This window comes from Vicugna pacos, chromosome 10 (genome assembly GCF_048564905.1).
Source record: "Vicugna pacos chromosome 10, VicPac4, whole genome shotgun sequence".
NCBI lineage: Eukaryota > Metazoa > Chordata > Mammalia > Artiodactyla > Camelidae > Vicugna > Vicugna pacos.
In genome coordinates, this window is record NC_132996.1 from 45630737 (window position 1) to 45648006 (window position 17270).

Here is a 17270-nt window from a genome sequence, read left to right on the forward strand (position 1 = left end):
GAACTGGAGGGAACACCAGAAAATGTCTACTGCCAGGAACAGTGAAGGGTTTCTTTTGTTTTGAGTTTCATGTACAGTCTTGTCATTTACAAAACTCTAGTGGAATAGAAGTGGCTTCTTGTAGTGTTATGTAGAGTGTCTTATCAGAAATGAGCTCCAGCCTTACATATGGGTTCAACGAGAATGAGTTTACTAATTGATTAGCAATGTCTGCCTTGAGCATAGAAGTAAAATGTGATACAAGGAGTGCCACACACTCACAGTCAAAGCCAATGTCCTCACTATGCTAATGGAAAACTGGGACCAGAGGGAAAGTCCTCATCCAAGGTCATACAGCTGATGCAATGTAGGACTGACACTAAGGTCAATAACTCCTTTCCTCTTGCTGTGGCTTCTTATTTCATTTCAATCTTTGTTTTGAAATAATTAAGCATATTAAATACATATAGATACCAAGTCAGAAGATGGTGAATTTGGCCATGGCTTTGTTAACTAAGAAAATGAAAAAACTCATTAGAATTCCTTACAGTGTTAAATCCTCAGCATTGGATTATATCATACACATAGTCCAAACAAGTGCCTTCAATTTATAGATGAGGAAACAGGTCCAGGGAGGTTACGATGAGTGAATGGAAGAGCTGAGATGAAAAGGCATCTCCAAAGTTCCATTCCCTGCCACTCTCTCAGGTTCTTTCCTCATTTGTAAACTCCATTTATTAAACAAATATTTGTTGAGTAACTGCTGTGTGACAGGTGTTAGGCTATAGTTATGGGTGGTACAAAGACAAGCTGATGGCCTAGTGGAAGGACCAATTACGCAAACAGTTTTCTTCCAAATTGATGAATGCCAGAAAAGATTTTTCTAAACTGCTACATAAAGAGGCAGTTGATTATTCCTGAGTCATGGCAACTTTCACAGATGAGGTGAGTGTTTTGGTGAGTCTTAAAATGTGAATAGGAGGTTTGCAAAAATACAGAGTAGACCAGGACGTTCTGGATAAACATTACCACGTGGGGAAAGACATGGAAGTATGAAGGGACGTGAGATGTCTTAGCAAGCACAAGTCGTTTGGAAACTAAGCAGAGGTGGGCAAGGACCCAAGCAAGAATCTTATGCATCACATTAATGGGTATGGACTTGACCTAGTGGGCAGTGGAGAGTTACTGGCATGCCGGGAAAAGGGAAGTGACAAGCTCAACTCCTTGCTTTAGAAAGATCATGAAAATACTGTGACAGTAAAATAGAAGTTAAGGAGACCAGCTAGGATACAATTACAAGGATTTATATTTGAGAGAAAAATGGCAGTCTGGGTCAAGCTGGCAACACTGTTGGATAGTATCAGGGACTAACTTGGGAACCATTGCAGAGACAGAATTAATGGCCTGGATTTTATTGGATATAAGAATTGACAGAGAGGGAAAACCAAGAAATAAACATAATGCATTTTGCTTACCCTCTGGGGCAGTAAAAATGAACAAAGATTATGGATAAGAAAGTACCTTAAAAATGCAAAGCTCTTTATGCATGTGGGTAGTTTGATCACCACAATTTCAGTTTACACCTTAGGGCAAGGAAACCTGTCCAATCCACTGTGGACAAAGTAAAACCGTGACAAAGAGAAGGATGCAACATATAATTTTGAATGTGTTCACTTACTCCCCAGCCATCATGAACACTGTTATAGACTGGGCATTGCAGAGTGGGAGGGGCACAGAGATGAACCAACCACACTTGTTGCGAAGGATCAAGAGGTTACTGTTTGAGTTTCCTTTAAGAAACACACCTACCTCTGTAAAAAGACACTCTCTCAGAGCTACTGCAACCAAATGACACAACAGCCCTGGAACAGAACTTCACTAGGTGAGTGGCAGAAAATGTTTACATGCATGGATCTGATTTAGCTACTCCAACAACAAGCTGCCAGACTGAGCTTTTGGGTGATTAGCAGAGCATCTGCACTAGGATGAGTGTCTCAGAACCAGATGCTGCTTTCTTGGCCAGAGAAAGGAGTGGGGGACATTGAGAGGGAAGAGGGTAGAGAATTTGGACACGGGCTTGACTTTAGCCCAGCTGTTTCCCATTTGAAGAGAGGTTAAAGGATAGACACTGAGTCAGTGGGAAAGCATCAAGACAAAAGTGGAAAAGGACTTGATATCAAATCACACTGGCCCTAAGTTGACTCAAGTGCATACCATTGGCATGTGGTGAGGAAACCTTCCCTTCTCTCCACAGTCCTGGGAGCTAGCCTGGGTTGCCAAAATATTTCCCAGTAAAAATATTTATATGAAAACAATACAAAGGCAGTGTTAAGAGCACCGCTGACCTCTTAACAGTTTGACCTCATCTCTCCACAGCAACAAGAACTTGGAAAATCTCCCTCTGTTTGTGAATGATGCAAGACTCTTGGTTACACTAGATGGTCTGAGCACTTCCCCCTGGCCCTGAGCCTTCACAGACTGGGAGGAGCACATGGGAAGCACCAGTGGATTATAGGAATCTTCCTATGGAAGATGTTCCTACTGAGAAAGCCTGGGGCAAGATTTGGGCTCTAGCTCCCTAACTCGGAAAAGAGCCTGGCTGAATTCAATCATTCATTCAATCAAAGTCTTGGCAAGTATTATTGGGCACATACAGTGTGTGAGGCGATGTGCTCAATGCACAGGATGGTGCGTTACAAGGGACAGACTGGGTCCCTGCCTTTGTAGACTTCACAGCCTAGGGAGGGTAAAAGGCATGAAAATAATGAGCCCTGAACCTCCTGATCTTTTATCAGATGTTCATAGCATCTCTAGCTTTGGTCCTACCTGTGCTATTTTCTGTATTCCCTTCTTCCAATATCTACTCAGCCTTTAACCCATTAACTCCACTCTATGCCTTATTCCTATTGATCAAAATTTTATTTCCTCATCCTGAGTATTCAGTGAGACATGCATTCCAGAAAAGATTAGACAAAGTTGACTCCATTTCAGTAATGGCCAGGCTCATACCAGAGCTAGACTCTGAGGAGGCCTTTAGGCATAGGGCTGAGCAAAGCATTTGGTCAAGTTAGGAAGTAGGCAAGGTTGTCCTTGATGGTCTGTACCTCCTCAACAGACACTGTTCCTTCCTGTTCTAGACTCCCTGGCATTGTTCAACTTCTTTCTCTGCTTGGACCAAGTCTCTTCCTTATCTCTGTCTTTCAGAATCCTATTTGATCTTCAAATCTCAACTTACTTGCACCCTCTCAGTGGGCTTTGCCTGCTTCCACTTGCCTGGCGTGCACCACTTTTCAACTCCCCTAGTGTTCTGTACTATCTTGGGCCATCAGAGACTGCTTTATTTTGTTTTGGTATTTCAGTTTGCTTCTGGTGAGCTAGCACTGTCTTACTCACCTCTGTATTTTACACAGCTAGAAGGGCAGAACTGAGCAGAGAGGAGGTGCTTAATTAGATCACTTTAATACAGGCTCTTGTGTTAGAGGGAACCTGTTATTGAACCCTGACGCTGCTTTTTACAAAGTCACTATTCATTCATGTCTAAGTCTCATTATATTAATTGCATCAAAAAAGGAAATAATAGTAATAATAGTAACAGGATTGCTCGGAGTAATAAATATTATATCATACGGAAAACCCTAGCCAAGACCCTGGCTTGTTGGAGGCATTCAATAAGAGTTTGTTCTCTTTCCTATTCTCCACATGTTTTTACTGAATTACATTGAATTGAAATTAAAGAAATTTAAATTGAGAGACATTAAACAGCCCATGTCTTTCCAAAATCCTGCTTTATTTGTTTTTCTGTGATTCTATCATTTATAGACAGGGTCTGCAACTACAGCCCATGGGGCAAATCTGACCCCAGACCTCTTTTTGTAGTAAAGTTTCATTGGCACACAATCATGCCAATAAAATTTACATTTTGTTGTAAATGTAAATTTACATATTTGCTATGGCGTCTTTCTTATTACACCTATAGAGTATAATGGTTGTAATAGAGTCTATGTGGCCATGGCTGGGAGCCTAAAATACTGACCATCTGACCCTTTACAGAAAAAGTTTGCCAACTCCTGGTTTCCAATTAAGGCTCTTTTTCTTCAGAAAACCTCTGTGAAAATTCCAACATACTATCTCCAATAGGTGACATAGTAAGCCTCTTGCCCCGTTACCGTATTATCTTTGATTGAATCACCCCTTGACATTTGAAGGCAGGAAATGAGAATTGATGTAAGAGCTCTTTGGCAGGAATGAAAAGAGGGAGAAAAATCTGGACCAAAGTTGTGGACTCATAAAGCCGAGAAGTAAGCTTCACTTTGCTAGTAGGAGAGTGGGGAGCTGATAATCAGCTACTAATCAAATTGAATCTGAACAAGAGGAGAGATAGTGGTAATAGTAATAATATTGCCTGGCTTTGCCAGGATTCCCAAGAATGCAGAGACTGAGACAAAAGTTTGCACACTAACTCCCAAAAATGTATTGAGATTCCTAGAAAATGGGAGTGAAGGCAAGAGGATTGGGGCAGGGAAGGAAGGAGAATCATTTTAATAGCATATTTGTAACAAGCACACTGAGAGCTCAGTCTTACAGGGCATCTCCAGAAAACTGCCTGGAACCACTGATCACCAAAACTGTCAGGGAGTGAAAAGGAGGGATGGCTCCTGGCCTATCAGTCAAATTGTGCCCCGTGGGACACTGATGCCACCACCCTGCAGGATTGTCCCTCTGGCTTGTGGAAGCCAGAACCCAAGGCAGCAGTAGTGACATTGACAGAGCAGATCATGACACAAGGGGCCAACCTGTCAGGGACTGTGAGCCTCATCTCTGCTGCCTGTAACTGAGACAAGAGGAAGGGGGCAGGGCACAACAAGTAAAAGAACAACATAGCAATGGAAGATAGGCCATAAACTGGTTAGAACCTACTCTGCCCAAGATGGTGGAAGATCTGACTTCCAGTAGAACTTGAGCCTCATTATTCGCTCACTGTAATGTATTAGCATACTAAATGACACACCCACAGGTGTCATGACAGTTCTGAGGATGGCCGTAAAAGGCCAAAAAGTGGGCGGGGCCCAATTCCTGGAAATCACCACCCCTTTCCCCAAATAGTTGGAATAATCCTCCCACTTGTTAGCATATGAAATTACCAAGCCCATAAGAAACAAAACACTCCCGCACCTGGGGGCCTCTCACCACTTGAGACGGCCCACATTCTGCCAATGGAATGTGTATTTATCTCCTAAGCCACTTCTCCTACCTTCTGAGATGGCCCACACTCTGTCTATGGAGTAGGTACCTCCCTGAATAAACCTACTTTCACTTTACTGTGCCTTGCTCTAAAATTCTTTTCCTGTGCGAAGCCAAGGACCCTCCCTTGCGGGGCACTTTCCAGGGACTCACCCGAGACCTGGGACATGGCCGTCCTCTCATGCCCCATTTTCCTGCAACATAACTAGCATCCTCGCTGGCCTGGCCAGACGGACCAAAGCACACACATCGGCACCAAGGACGTCTCGAGGTCCACAGAGCCCTGGGAAACAGGGAAGCCCTGGAGCAGATGGAAGAGGTCAGGCAAGGCACTGCCGGGGCATGACCAGTGACATGGGGGACCAAGAAAAGTCATCTCAGCAGGGCTTGCTGACCATATGAAAGAGAGCATAGAAGACACAGCCACCCACTATGGAGTGTTGCCATGTAGCTCCCTGAAGAGCAAAACCACCCGTTCTGTGTCCTGCAGGAAAGCAGTTGACACCAGGCAATTTTCTCCAGTCAGTCACATAGACCAGAAACTCGTGGAGTCTGGGAAGGCACTTCACCTGGGTTTAACACACCGCAGCTTACTCAGCGCCTGCCGTGTGCTGACCTCTTTTCAAACACGTATATTTTTAATTCTCAGGAAATTCCCCTTACGGATGAAACAATGATCTCCATCTTACATAGGAGTAAACTGAGGCTCTAAGCAGTTGAGTAACTTGCCCATGTATCCTCATGTTTTTGGGGACCTGTCATATAGAAGAGGGACTAGACCCATCTTAGGTGGCCCCCGGGAGCTGAACTGAAGCCAACTGGTAGAAATGACTGGACAGCAGTACTTAGAACAGGAACTTTCTGAGAGTCTGAGCCAGTTTTCCAACAATACAATGAGCTATCATGAAAAGTGGGGAGGGTAAGTTCATCAATAGTATAATGAGCACACTGTGGATGCTTCCAGGAGAAGGAGGCAGGGTTCTCTAGTCTAGTAGAGCCTGGACCAGATGAAGGCTGAAGTCTTCTAGGGTTCCTCTGAATGACAAAAGAGTTAATACCAATACAAGTACTTTGACTGTTGTCATTTCAATGTCAATGCGGGAGAAGAAAAGATACTTAAAACGATAATAATATAATAGTAGTAGCTACTGGTATTGGGCTCTTAATCGGTACCAAGCCTATTTGCAAGTAACTTCGCAAGTAGCTTTATACATTATCATTTCATCTTAACAACTATGAGATAATTACTATCATTATCCCCAATTTACAGATGAGAAAACTGAGACTAGCAGAGATAAAGCAGAGAAACCTGACCCAGGCCCACTTGCCCATGTCCCTGCGTGCTCTACTCTGCTGCCTCCATTATTCTGCATTGATCTGCTGTCGTCAATTCAAAACCTTTGGAACCTGCACTCCTGGGAAAAATGAGCCATGTGTAAATAGACCAGAATGGTCACTCTGGCAGACAAAACAGTCTTTTCAACAGCCTGAACATTTTTTTTTTCTGTGCAAATTCCCTGCAAATCCCTTCCTCACAAAACCTTTATTATTCCGTTGCATTTAAACACCTCCCAGACTGTTTGCATTGAAAATGTTCTGAAAAGCATTTTTGCAAATTTCTTCCAATGAAAAATCAACAGAATCATTAAAAGAATAGACCTTTTTTCCTCCCCTCGCAGGATGAAAATTACTTTAAAAAATGAATGAGTCAATTGAAGCAAGGGAAAAAGAGCCTCAGGAACAAGATTTTAGCCAAAGGGCACATCGCAGGTAATAACTTGAGATGATTCGGGGATAGTCAAGTGTTCAGGAAATAAAGAGAAAAATGGAGAGGAACGTCAGCATTCTGAAGGCTCTGGCACCAAGAAGCGAGTGACAAGATAACCCAAAACTGCATCAGTGGAAAATCACAGCCTCAGGAAACCGCAGCGGACAGCTCAGAACTACCGCTGCACTGCTTCCAGTCTCCGCCTGGAATGGTGCACGTTCATCAGAGGTCTGTTATGCCTCACAGCAAAAAAACCTTTAAATACTTAAACCACATTTTAATTTTGAAAGGACACATCTTGCTACAATTTACTCCTTTGATTTTTTTTCCACCATAGCTGAAATGTTTTGTCTTGAATTATAAACTAACAGTTTCATCGCTTTGGAATTTAAAGCGTAGGCTCTGAAATCAGCCTGCTGGAATTGTCATGTTGGCTCACTCACCTACTAAGAGATGTGAACCTTGGATCAGTTACTTAACCTCCCCTGAATCTCAGTTTTCTCATCTGTAAAATGAAACTGATTCTAGCTCATCCTTCATAGGGTTTTTACTTGAGTTAAATGAAATCATATATGATAAGTACTTGAAATATTTCCCAGCAAATAGTAAAGCCTCTTTAAAAATTAGTAATCACTATTATTTTTTACCTGATTCCATCTGTAGGAAAGAAAGAGAAAGTGATTTTCCTAAGGAAGTAAAAATCTGACAATAGACCACTTATCAAACTGTTAAAGGTCAAATTTTGACATAGACTTTCAGAAAAAGTTCATTACACACCTGGTCCTTCTGTGTCCATCATCCCTCCCTTCCACTGGTTCTTTTAAGACTCAGTATCTTACACATTACTACATATAAAATAGATAAACAACAAGGACCTGCTGCATAGCACAGGGAACTATATTCAGTTTCTTGTAATAACATAGAGTGGAAAAGAATCGAAAAGAAAAAAAAATATATATATGTGAGTATGTATAACTGAATTTCTTTGCTGTACACCTGAAACTAACATTGTAAATCAACTATACTTCAATTAAAAAGTAAAACTAAAAAAATAAGACTCAGTGTATTCATGCTGCCTCAGATTCTAGTCCAAGAAACGTGTCCTCTAGGTGGGACACTCTCTTAGATGCTTTCTCCACAGTTCTCTCCATTTTTACCCCTTGCTCTGTCTTCCATAGTGGAGCACTTACCTTGATCTGCAACGTTTTCCCTCTCTTTCTCCAGAAAGTTCTCATTTGCAAGATGATATTTAGCCAACAGGGCTGTTAGAGGATTAAATGAGATGATGCACGTCAAGTCCTTAGGATACTTCCTGGCACATAGCAAGACTGTCAGAGATAATCTATAAATATTAATACTCCTCGCTTCCTCCTACCTGTGTGACGTCTTGGCACTTTTGCTCTCTGTTGCAGCAGGTCATCCTGCTGTCTTATTTTGGGCTGCTATAACCTCATACTATATACATGGTGGCTTAAACTACAGGTATTTACTTCTCACAGTTCTGGAGGCTAGGAAGTTGAAGATCCAGCACTGAAGATTCAGTGTCTGGTGAGGGCACGCTTCCTGGCTCACAGACAGCCGTCTTCTCCCTATATCCTCACACGGCTGAAAGCAGGCTGAAGTGCTCTGTAGGGTCTCTTTTTACAAGGGCACTCGTCCCACTTGGAGGGCTCCACCCTCATGACTTAATTACCTCTCAAAGGCCTCATCTTTTATACATCACTTTGGGGTTAGGATTTCAACATACATACTTTGGTGGAGACACAAATTTTCAGTCCATTAACACCTGCCCACGTGGTATATTTCATCTTAAATATCTCCAGCTCCAGGGGCATGAAAGAATGAATTAACTAATGGTGAGCACCTGGATTCTGACCACCATCATCTTTCCCTGAAGGTGCCTGTGACCCTTTCCCTAGTTTGTTGGATGCCCTGTCATTGTACAGCCCCCCTCATAGCTCTTCTTACACTGAATTGCTTTTGCAAGTTACACTGTCTCTCCTTGAGAGCAAAACATCAATCTTATTTATCTTTTTTTTTCCCCCAGAACCTCATGCAGAGCCTGGTATAGGGTAGGTATTCATTATTTATTAGACAATACACTTATTTACATTTTTAGATAGAGGATCCCTTGGGACTGAGTTCAAATCACAGCACAAATACAACTAAATCCTGACTCTCCATGGGGGCTAAGCCACACCCCTTACATGAAGCAAATTTGGATGCATCATACATGTGTGCAAAATTTAAGCAATCGGGTCTACTTTACTTTAAAACTCTAAACTCAAGAGATGTGTGACACTCTGCTGGGAAACTGCTTTGCATCTAACTGGGTAGTTACCGTCTTTCTGGCTATCTTCACTGGGGCTGTTTTACAGAAAATTCAAAAATACAACAATGGAAGAAGTCTGTGGTTGCCTGTGGTATTTGTCCATCCCATCCTTGCCTGGGCCTCTTGTATCCTTGTCCACTGGGGTCCGGGACCTACTGACAGCCCTGAAGTCTGGTTGTTTAGTACATTAAGCAATATACTGATGCTTATATATACCTTTGTCCATACTTTCGTTTCTGGCATCAAATCTTTCGCTTTTCAATTTTTAATAGAAACCAGACATCACGTCATTAATGTGTCATCAAAAGCAGAGCCAGATTTCCTGTTCTCTCTGGGAAGGATTCAACGGCTAGTGAGAGTACGTGGAATAGGTCACCCTGGGGATTCAGCTCAAATATATGCAGATCAGGAAAGCACCAGATTAAGGGCCCAAGATGTAAAATCAACTTTGCACAGAAGGGACAGGGTGGCTTCCAAATTGAACTGCTTGCAGACCTCAGATTTCCCATGTTAACTCATTCTCTGGACAGATAGGGGTTTGCTAACTATATGCCATTGTCTGTGCTATCCTAGAATCACAAAGATGAAATATGTGTCTGTTTACAGACAAAGACAGACATGGTGCATTTAGAGAACAAATAGAAGATTGAGTCAATCTTCCAAAATACATTAAAATTGCATAATACTAGAGGTAACAGATGAATCATGACATAGCAATTGCGTGGGTAAACAGCAGAAAACTCTAGATGTATTACAATCACAGGAAAAATAACCCTACGAAATTCTTCTGGTACAAACCATGTGTATGATTTTTGTGTGTGATATTATTAACTATAATATCATTGACCATATTTGTTAAACATGTTGTGCCAAAGAGAGCTACGGTTTCATGTGGAATGTCTGCATATTTGCACCTAACATTTGCAAACTGCTTAACTCTCTTTGCTAGCCTTGCTTGCTCACTCTATTAAATGCTTTTGGGAAGAGGCTTGTTTCTTTGTTAAGGTCTCACACAGTTGCCCACAGGATGTCCATTGTGAGTGAATCTTGAAAGACCATAAACTCCACGCTTTCCAAAGGGTTGTGAAGAGGCAGGCAATGGAGAGACGGCCAGAAGCCTGCAGAGCTTCCAGTATAAAATCCAGAAACTCTTCTGTGTTCATTCACTTCTAATGCATGCTTTTTCTGGGGCAAAGGGCATTGAAGAGAGTACAGGCTCACACCTAACAAAGGCTAAAAGCAGTAAGGGATGTAGCTAATGATGTGTGATTGTTGCATTTAATAGGGAAATAAAAAGTGTAGGAAACCCTTGGACTAATTTTGATGACGTGAAATTTTATTCTCATTATAAATAAAGGAGATTTTTCTATGTCTTGCATAGAAAAAAAATGTCACCAGATTTTGGGCATGTTGCTAGAAAGGGGGGATGAAGAGATTTCCAAGCGAAAGGAAAGAGCATTTAAAAAGACAAAGTGGAGTAATAATGATGTGCACTTATTCTGTGATTGTGCTAAGTACTGAACTTAATAAATTACATATATTATCTCAAGACACCTCAAGCAATCCTTGAGTTTTAAATTCTTATCAATGTTTTACAAGTGAGGCCAGAGCCTCACACTCACACAAGACAGAGCCAACATTCAGGATTAGGTTTTTCTAATTCCAGAACAAAATTTCCTAAATGTGAATCTATACCAACTCTTAATGGAGAAATAGAGAATGCTCTGGTTTGTTAGTTTGGAAGTACAAGTGCACCTGAGTAGTAAAAGTAGACTTACGTTATTATTTACATTCATTATACATAGTGTATGTGTATATATAATATCATATATAATATATTATATGTATCACATTTTTATCTACTCATCCATCGAAGGACATTTAGGTTGTTTGCATAGATATCTATTCTTTATCACAATTTTTTTTTAACTCGAGTGCACTGGATTGGATTGAACAGAGCCTTGATTTACAACACTGTCTCATCATCAGTCTATGTGTGGCCCACTTATTTATTTGTTTGTCTGTGGTTAGTTAGGTATTTTAGAGAGTCTACTATCCAAAATCTAAATCTGTTACAGAACCTACATCAAATGTTTATTCCCACCCCAAGTCATTCTCTGCCTCCCCTAAATAAGGTAATCATCATCCTAAATCCTGTGTTTATTATTCCATTTTTTAACAATAAATTTTTGACACAAAATAAGCACAAATAATAAGATCCCACTGTTGAAGTAAACTGAAGTATCTATTTCATTGAAGGTGATTCTAGTAAAAGCACAATCCATCTGAGTTCAACCTCTGACCAAATTGACTCAATCCTCCACATGAACAACCTGCAGAGGAAGAAATATTGTCCATTTTCAGGTGTAGATATTATTCATATCAAATTGTACTGTTTTTCTACACATGATATTCTACGTTTACTTGAAATTAATCACATGCAAAACAAGATGGATAAGAATGCTAACTCATTGTCAAGAGATAAAGCCATCAGCAGAACCAGACTTAAAGCTGACCACTATTATGGATTGAATTGTCTCCCTAGAATTCATATGTTGAAGCCCTAACCCCTAATGTGACTATATTTGGAGATACAGCCTTTAAATATATCACTGAGGTTAAATGTGGTCATAAGCATGGGGCTCTATTCCAACAAGAATGATATCCTTATAAGAAGAGGAAGAGACGCCAGGCAAGTGTGTGCATAGAAAAAAGACCGCCTATAAGCCAACAAGAGAGGCTTCAGAGAAACCAAACCTTTGAAAATCTTGATCTTGAATGTCCAGCCCCCAGAACTGTGAGAAAATAAATTTCTGTTCTTTAAGCCAAGCCACCCAGTTTGTGATATTTTGTTATGTCAGCCTTAGCAAACTATTACAGCTATTGTTGCTGTTGAAACGTAAATATCGAAATAACTATGACTGATTTTTTAAGATATAGTGGAGAAGGTGAGCAAAATACACCAACAGATGGGGAACTTCAGAAAAAAGAAAGAAATGATAAAACGGTCAAGTTAAAATGATCAAAGTAAAAATCACAATAATAAATATTAAAAATTATTTGGCAGTTTTACCACAAGATAGGACATAGGTGAGAAAAGAATCAGTAAATTTGGAATTTATTATAAATGATTGAAGTTGAAACACAAAGAGCAGAGAGAGGAAGGAGAAGAGGAAGGAGAAATGAGAGAGAAGACGAAAGAAAGAGAAAGGGAAAGAAGAGAACAAATGAAAAGAGAAATCAACAGAACAGAGCATCCAAACTGTAGGATTAGATCCATCTAGTATAGCTGTAATTAGAGTCCCAGAAAAAATAAGGATAAAAGAAATATAGGAAGAGATATGGGTGATGATTTCCAAAAATTAATGCAAGCTAGCAATCCACAGATCCTATAAGTAGAATACTTACACACACACACACATGCACACGCGCGCACACATGCACGCGAGCATGCACACATGCATAGATAGTTAAAGAGACTTAAAAAAGAAAGAGAAAATGTTGAGAGCAGTTAGGAAAAAAAGAGATATTACATATAGGCAAACAAAATTATAGCAGATATGCATGCCAGAAGAAAATGAATAACAGCTTTCAAGTACTTAAACAAAATTTTTCAAGCCAGAATTTTACATCAAACAAAAATTGTCTTTCAGACAAACAAAAGCTGAGAGCATTTACTGCCAGCACATCTGCACCATAAGAAATGTTAGAAAAAAATTCTTCAGACAGAAGTAAGACATCAGATGAGTATCTGGATTTTTACAAAAAAAGGTGGTGTCAGAAATGTCAAAAGGAGAGTAAGTATTAAAATACTATTGTCTTCATTTTAGTTGCTTTAAAAGATGATTGATGGCCAAGTGAAAAATACTAGCAACGTATTGAGGGGCAGATAACATATGTAGAAGTAAAATGCATGCCATCAATAACACAAAGGATGGGAAGAAAGGATTGAAAGTGTATGTGTTAAAGTTCTTATTCTAAACATGCAGTAGTATGATATTACTTAGAGGTAGATCTTTATAAGTTAAAGATATATATTGAGAACCCTAGAGCAAACACTTAATAAAACATAAGAGACATAATAAAAAATAGGGAAATAAAATAAATCATAAAATACTCAATTTTTTGAAAAGGGGAAAAAAGAAAAGGAAATAAAAAGCAAATGGGATAAATAGAAAGCAAGTAGGAAGATAACAGATTTATGTTCAACCACATCGGTAATCTCCTAAAATATAAATGGTCTTAATCACGTCAGTTAAAAGGCAGAGACTGTCAGGTTGGAAAGAAAAAACAACTATGTGTCATTTTCAAGAAATCAACTATACATATAAAAATATAATTAAATTAAAACTAAGAGACAAAAGAAATCAATATTTCTGTTTTGATAAAGGGAGAAGTTAAGAATTAAAGTTTTGCCTTGAGCAACTTGGGTAGTGATGCTATTCATAAAGGTGGAGAGGTTAGAAAAATAATAGGTTTGGGAAGTAGAAACAATAATTTAGTTATGGACACTGTATTGGTCAAGATCAGAAGTTATTAACCTATGAACTTTGGGCCAATTCAGCTGGCTTTCTACTTTTGTATGGCCTGTGAGCTAAAAATAGTTTCTAGATTTATAAATGGGGGAAAATAATAAGAGGGAGAGTACTTTCTAAAATGTAAAAATATATTAAAATGTAAGTTTTAGCCTCTATAAATAAAGCTTATTGGAGCATAGCTGCATTCATTCATTTACCCGTTGTCTGTGGTTGCTTTTGCACTACAATGCCGAGGTGGAGCAATTGTGACAGAAACCATATGTGGTACTAAACTCTTCCCACTACCACTTGGAGCACTATAAATCACAGTATATAGTTACTACTCAACAGCATGTCATGTCACACATATTGTCATGCAGTTATATTTTATGTAATTTTTATTGCTAGTTCCTCTCCATTGTGTCAATAAAAGAAATGAAAAAAGTGGACTTTGGATAGCATGTTTTTAAGGCACACTAAAGTGTAGATTATTTTGTTATTGAATTAGATACCAAAGCATCATGTTCATCATGCAATGACACTATAGCTATAGAATACAATATATGATGACATTACCAGATTAAGTTTTTACCACAGTATTTGCAATCCACAGGAAAGCAGCAGTTTGAATAATTATTAGAAAGCTTAAAACTGAATATCTCATCACAGCAGAATTTCTTCACACAAATATAAGTAAGGTTACAATGAAAGTAAATTACAAAGGGGCATATTTATTGGCCAGTCAAATAGTATTTGGTGAGTTAATTAAATCATGTATGATTGCAGCTGCCAAATAAATATGTCCAGACAAAACTAAGATTATTAGCCTTTTAGCTAAAACAGTTGCTCAAAGAGTTGAGAACACTGAGAGCAACATCAATAGTCAATTAAAAGTGAAACAAATGATTGTGAGTGGTTTTATGGCTCTTAATGAGTCAACAGATATTACCAATACTGCTCAGTTTTTGTTTATTCAAGGAATTAATCCAGAGTTTGAAGTAACTGAAGAATAAGCCTGAGTGATCTGTGTGGAATAACTACAGGCAGGAATAATTTCAAAGTTTAGAAAACATAATTCAGTATAAAAAATGAAATGGAACATTTTCCATTAAGATATGTTGCAACTAATAATGGTAAAAATGTGCATGAGCAGAAAAAATCACAGTTGAGCAAAACTGCAAAGCTTGTAAGAGGTACAGTTTATATAGCCTATGATTGTTTGTTTTATTATTCACCAGCAGGTATTTGCAAAAAAATTTTAGTTATCATGTAATATTATACCAGCAGAGTCAATGGTGAGCTTCCCTTGCTTTCATGGACTTACTCATCGCCAATTCTTCAATTTATGAATTGAAGCTGTTAATTGCAGCCGAATGTTACGACTTTTTCTACCACACAGCATTCAGTGACTTAGCACTGGTAAAGTTTTGCTGATAATTGTTGGAGTGCACAGATAGGCTTGGAATTTTTCTGAATAAAATGAACCATACCCAATCACTGTTATCAAACACCAAACAACTTTGAAAATTACATTTTGTCGTGGACTTGACAGTGTTTATTTGTGAATTCAACTTAAAATTATAAGGCAGAACAATGTTTACTCGAGATAGTTACAGTAGTTATTTCAATGGCAACTAATGTTTGGATTACAATGATGTCAACCTGCTTTACATGCTTCCTGTGCTTTCAAAAGTTAAAACAGTAAGTGAGATCTCCATTTCCACACAAATTTGCGATAGATATGTCTTCTAAGTTCAAAGTACAGTTCCATCAGCTTTCATCACGTTTCAAAGCAAGGGCAAAAGAGATGCTCAAATTTCAAAATCCATGTAACTGTGCCATCAGAGTTCACCTGACCTTCAATTTAAAGTGATTAATCTGCAATGTAATGATATGCTAAAAAGTAACTGTCAAGAGAAGAATGTAATGGAATTCTACAAATACTGTCCAAGCAATGAATATGCTCAATTGAAATCATATACACATGGATTGATATATATGTTTGGTAATATCTGTTTTTGTACTTTTATATATAATATTACAGCTTTCTTATTAACAAAAGAAATTTGCAATTGAACTTCAGTTAGGTGAAGTATTATTCCCCCCTCATAATGTTAATTCCATTTTTCTCATTAATGGATCTGTATTACAAAAAGTATTATATTATTTTTAACATAATATAATAATATAATATAATTATTATATTTTATTTGGAAATTTGTCTCCTCTATTGCTATAAGTGCTTATAATGTTTTTAATTTAGCTTCTTGACCAACAAAGTCTCAGGTATTTATTATATGACTCTTTACAGGAAAAGTTTGCCAATCCCTAGTCAAGATAAAGTATGTTGTAGTAGCAATGAGCCCTGAATTATCAAGGACTTAATACAGTGGGGTTCTTTTTTTTTTCAAACCCATGAATGAAAGCAAGAGAATATGAAGAATTCACAATTGTTTTATCTACCATGGAATAGAAGTGACAAATCCTTTCTGCTCGAATTTGAGAGTCAGCAGAATATGGATGGTATTTAAAGACAAGTGAATAAATGAGATCATCTATGAAGAAAATGGAGTGAGAAAGAAAAATTACTCAAGGAACATGCCCCAAGGCACCTCAACATATAGAGGCCTGGTCAACAAGAAGAAAATGAATATGAAAAGGTCATTGAGAGTATAGCAGCTAGGAGAGTAGAATCAGGAGATGACTCTGATGTCACAAAAGCCAAAGAAAGCCTCAAAATGAAAAGGGGGAGCATCACTTATTGTCTAAAACATCAGTTACCACCCATGACTAAGGCAAGCCACAACTTCCCTGAACTGCATTTCCACATCTGTATATTAATATATCAATAGTGTCTACCTCAAAAGATCCATTATGAAGATGAAATGCAATAGTGCACATGAAAGTATTGGAATTCCTACACAAATTTGGACAGTACTTGTTTTCATTGTAGTCACATGCAGATGCTCCTTGACTTTGGGCCAAATCTTTCTGAAGAGGTGTAATTCTCCCATAACCTACCTCAACCATTGTCTCCAAATTACCACAGCAGGTTTCACCAAACTGGTTTGATTGTGGATAACCACAATCTAATTGAAATTCAGTGATTCCTAATCTGAAGCATTTCAAAGGCAAGATCTGCCCAGGGATATGAATCTCTCTTTCAGTAAAAAGAGTGGTGTGAAATCCTTACGATCTTTCTAGAACAAAGATCCAAGTCAGCTGGCATCTCCTGAGCCACCACATGGCCATAGGCAGACACAGTAAGCTATAGTCTGAAATTCTGGTAAACAGTGCCCCAAACTTCGGGGAAATCATAAAAGCAGCTGAATGAGAGCTGTGTCTAAAGCTCTCTGGCAGTTAGGTATGATCAACACTAAACGTAAAAATAAGCAAATATAAATGAGTCTCCACTTAACTCTAGACCTTTTGC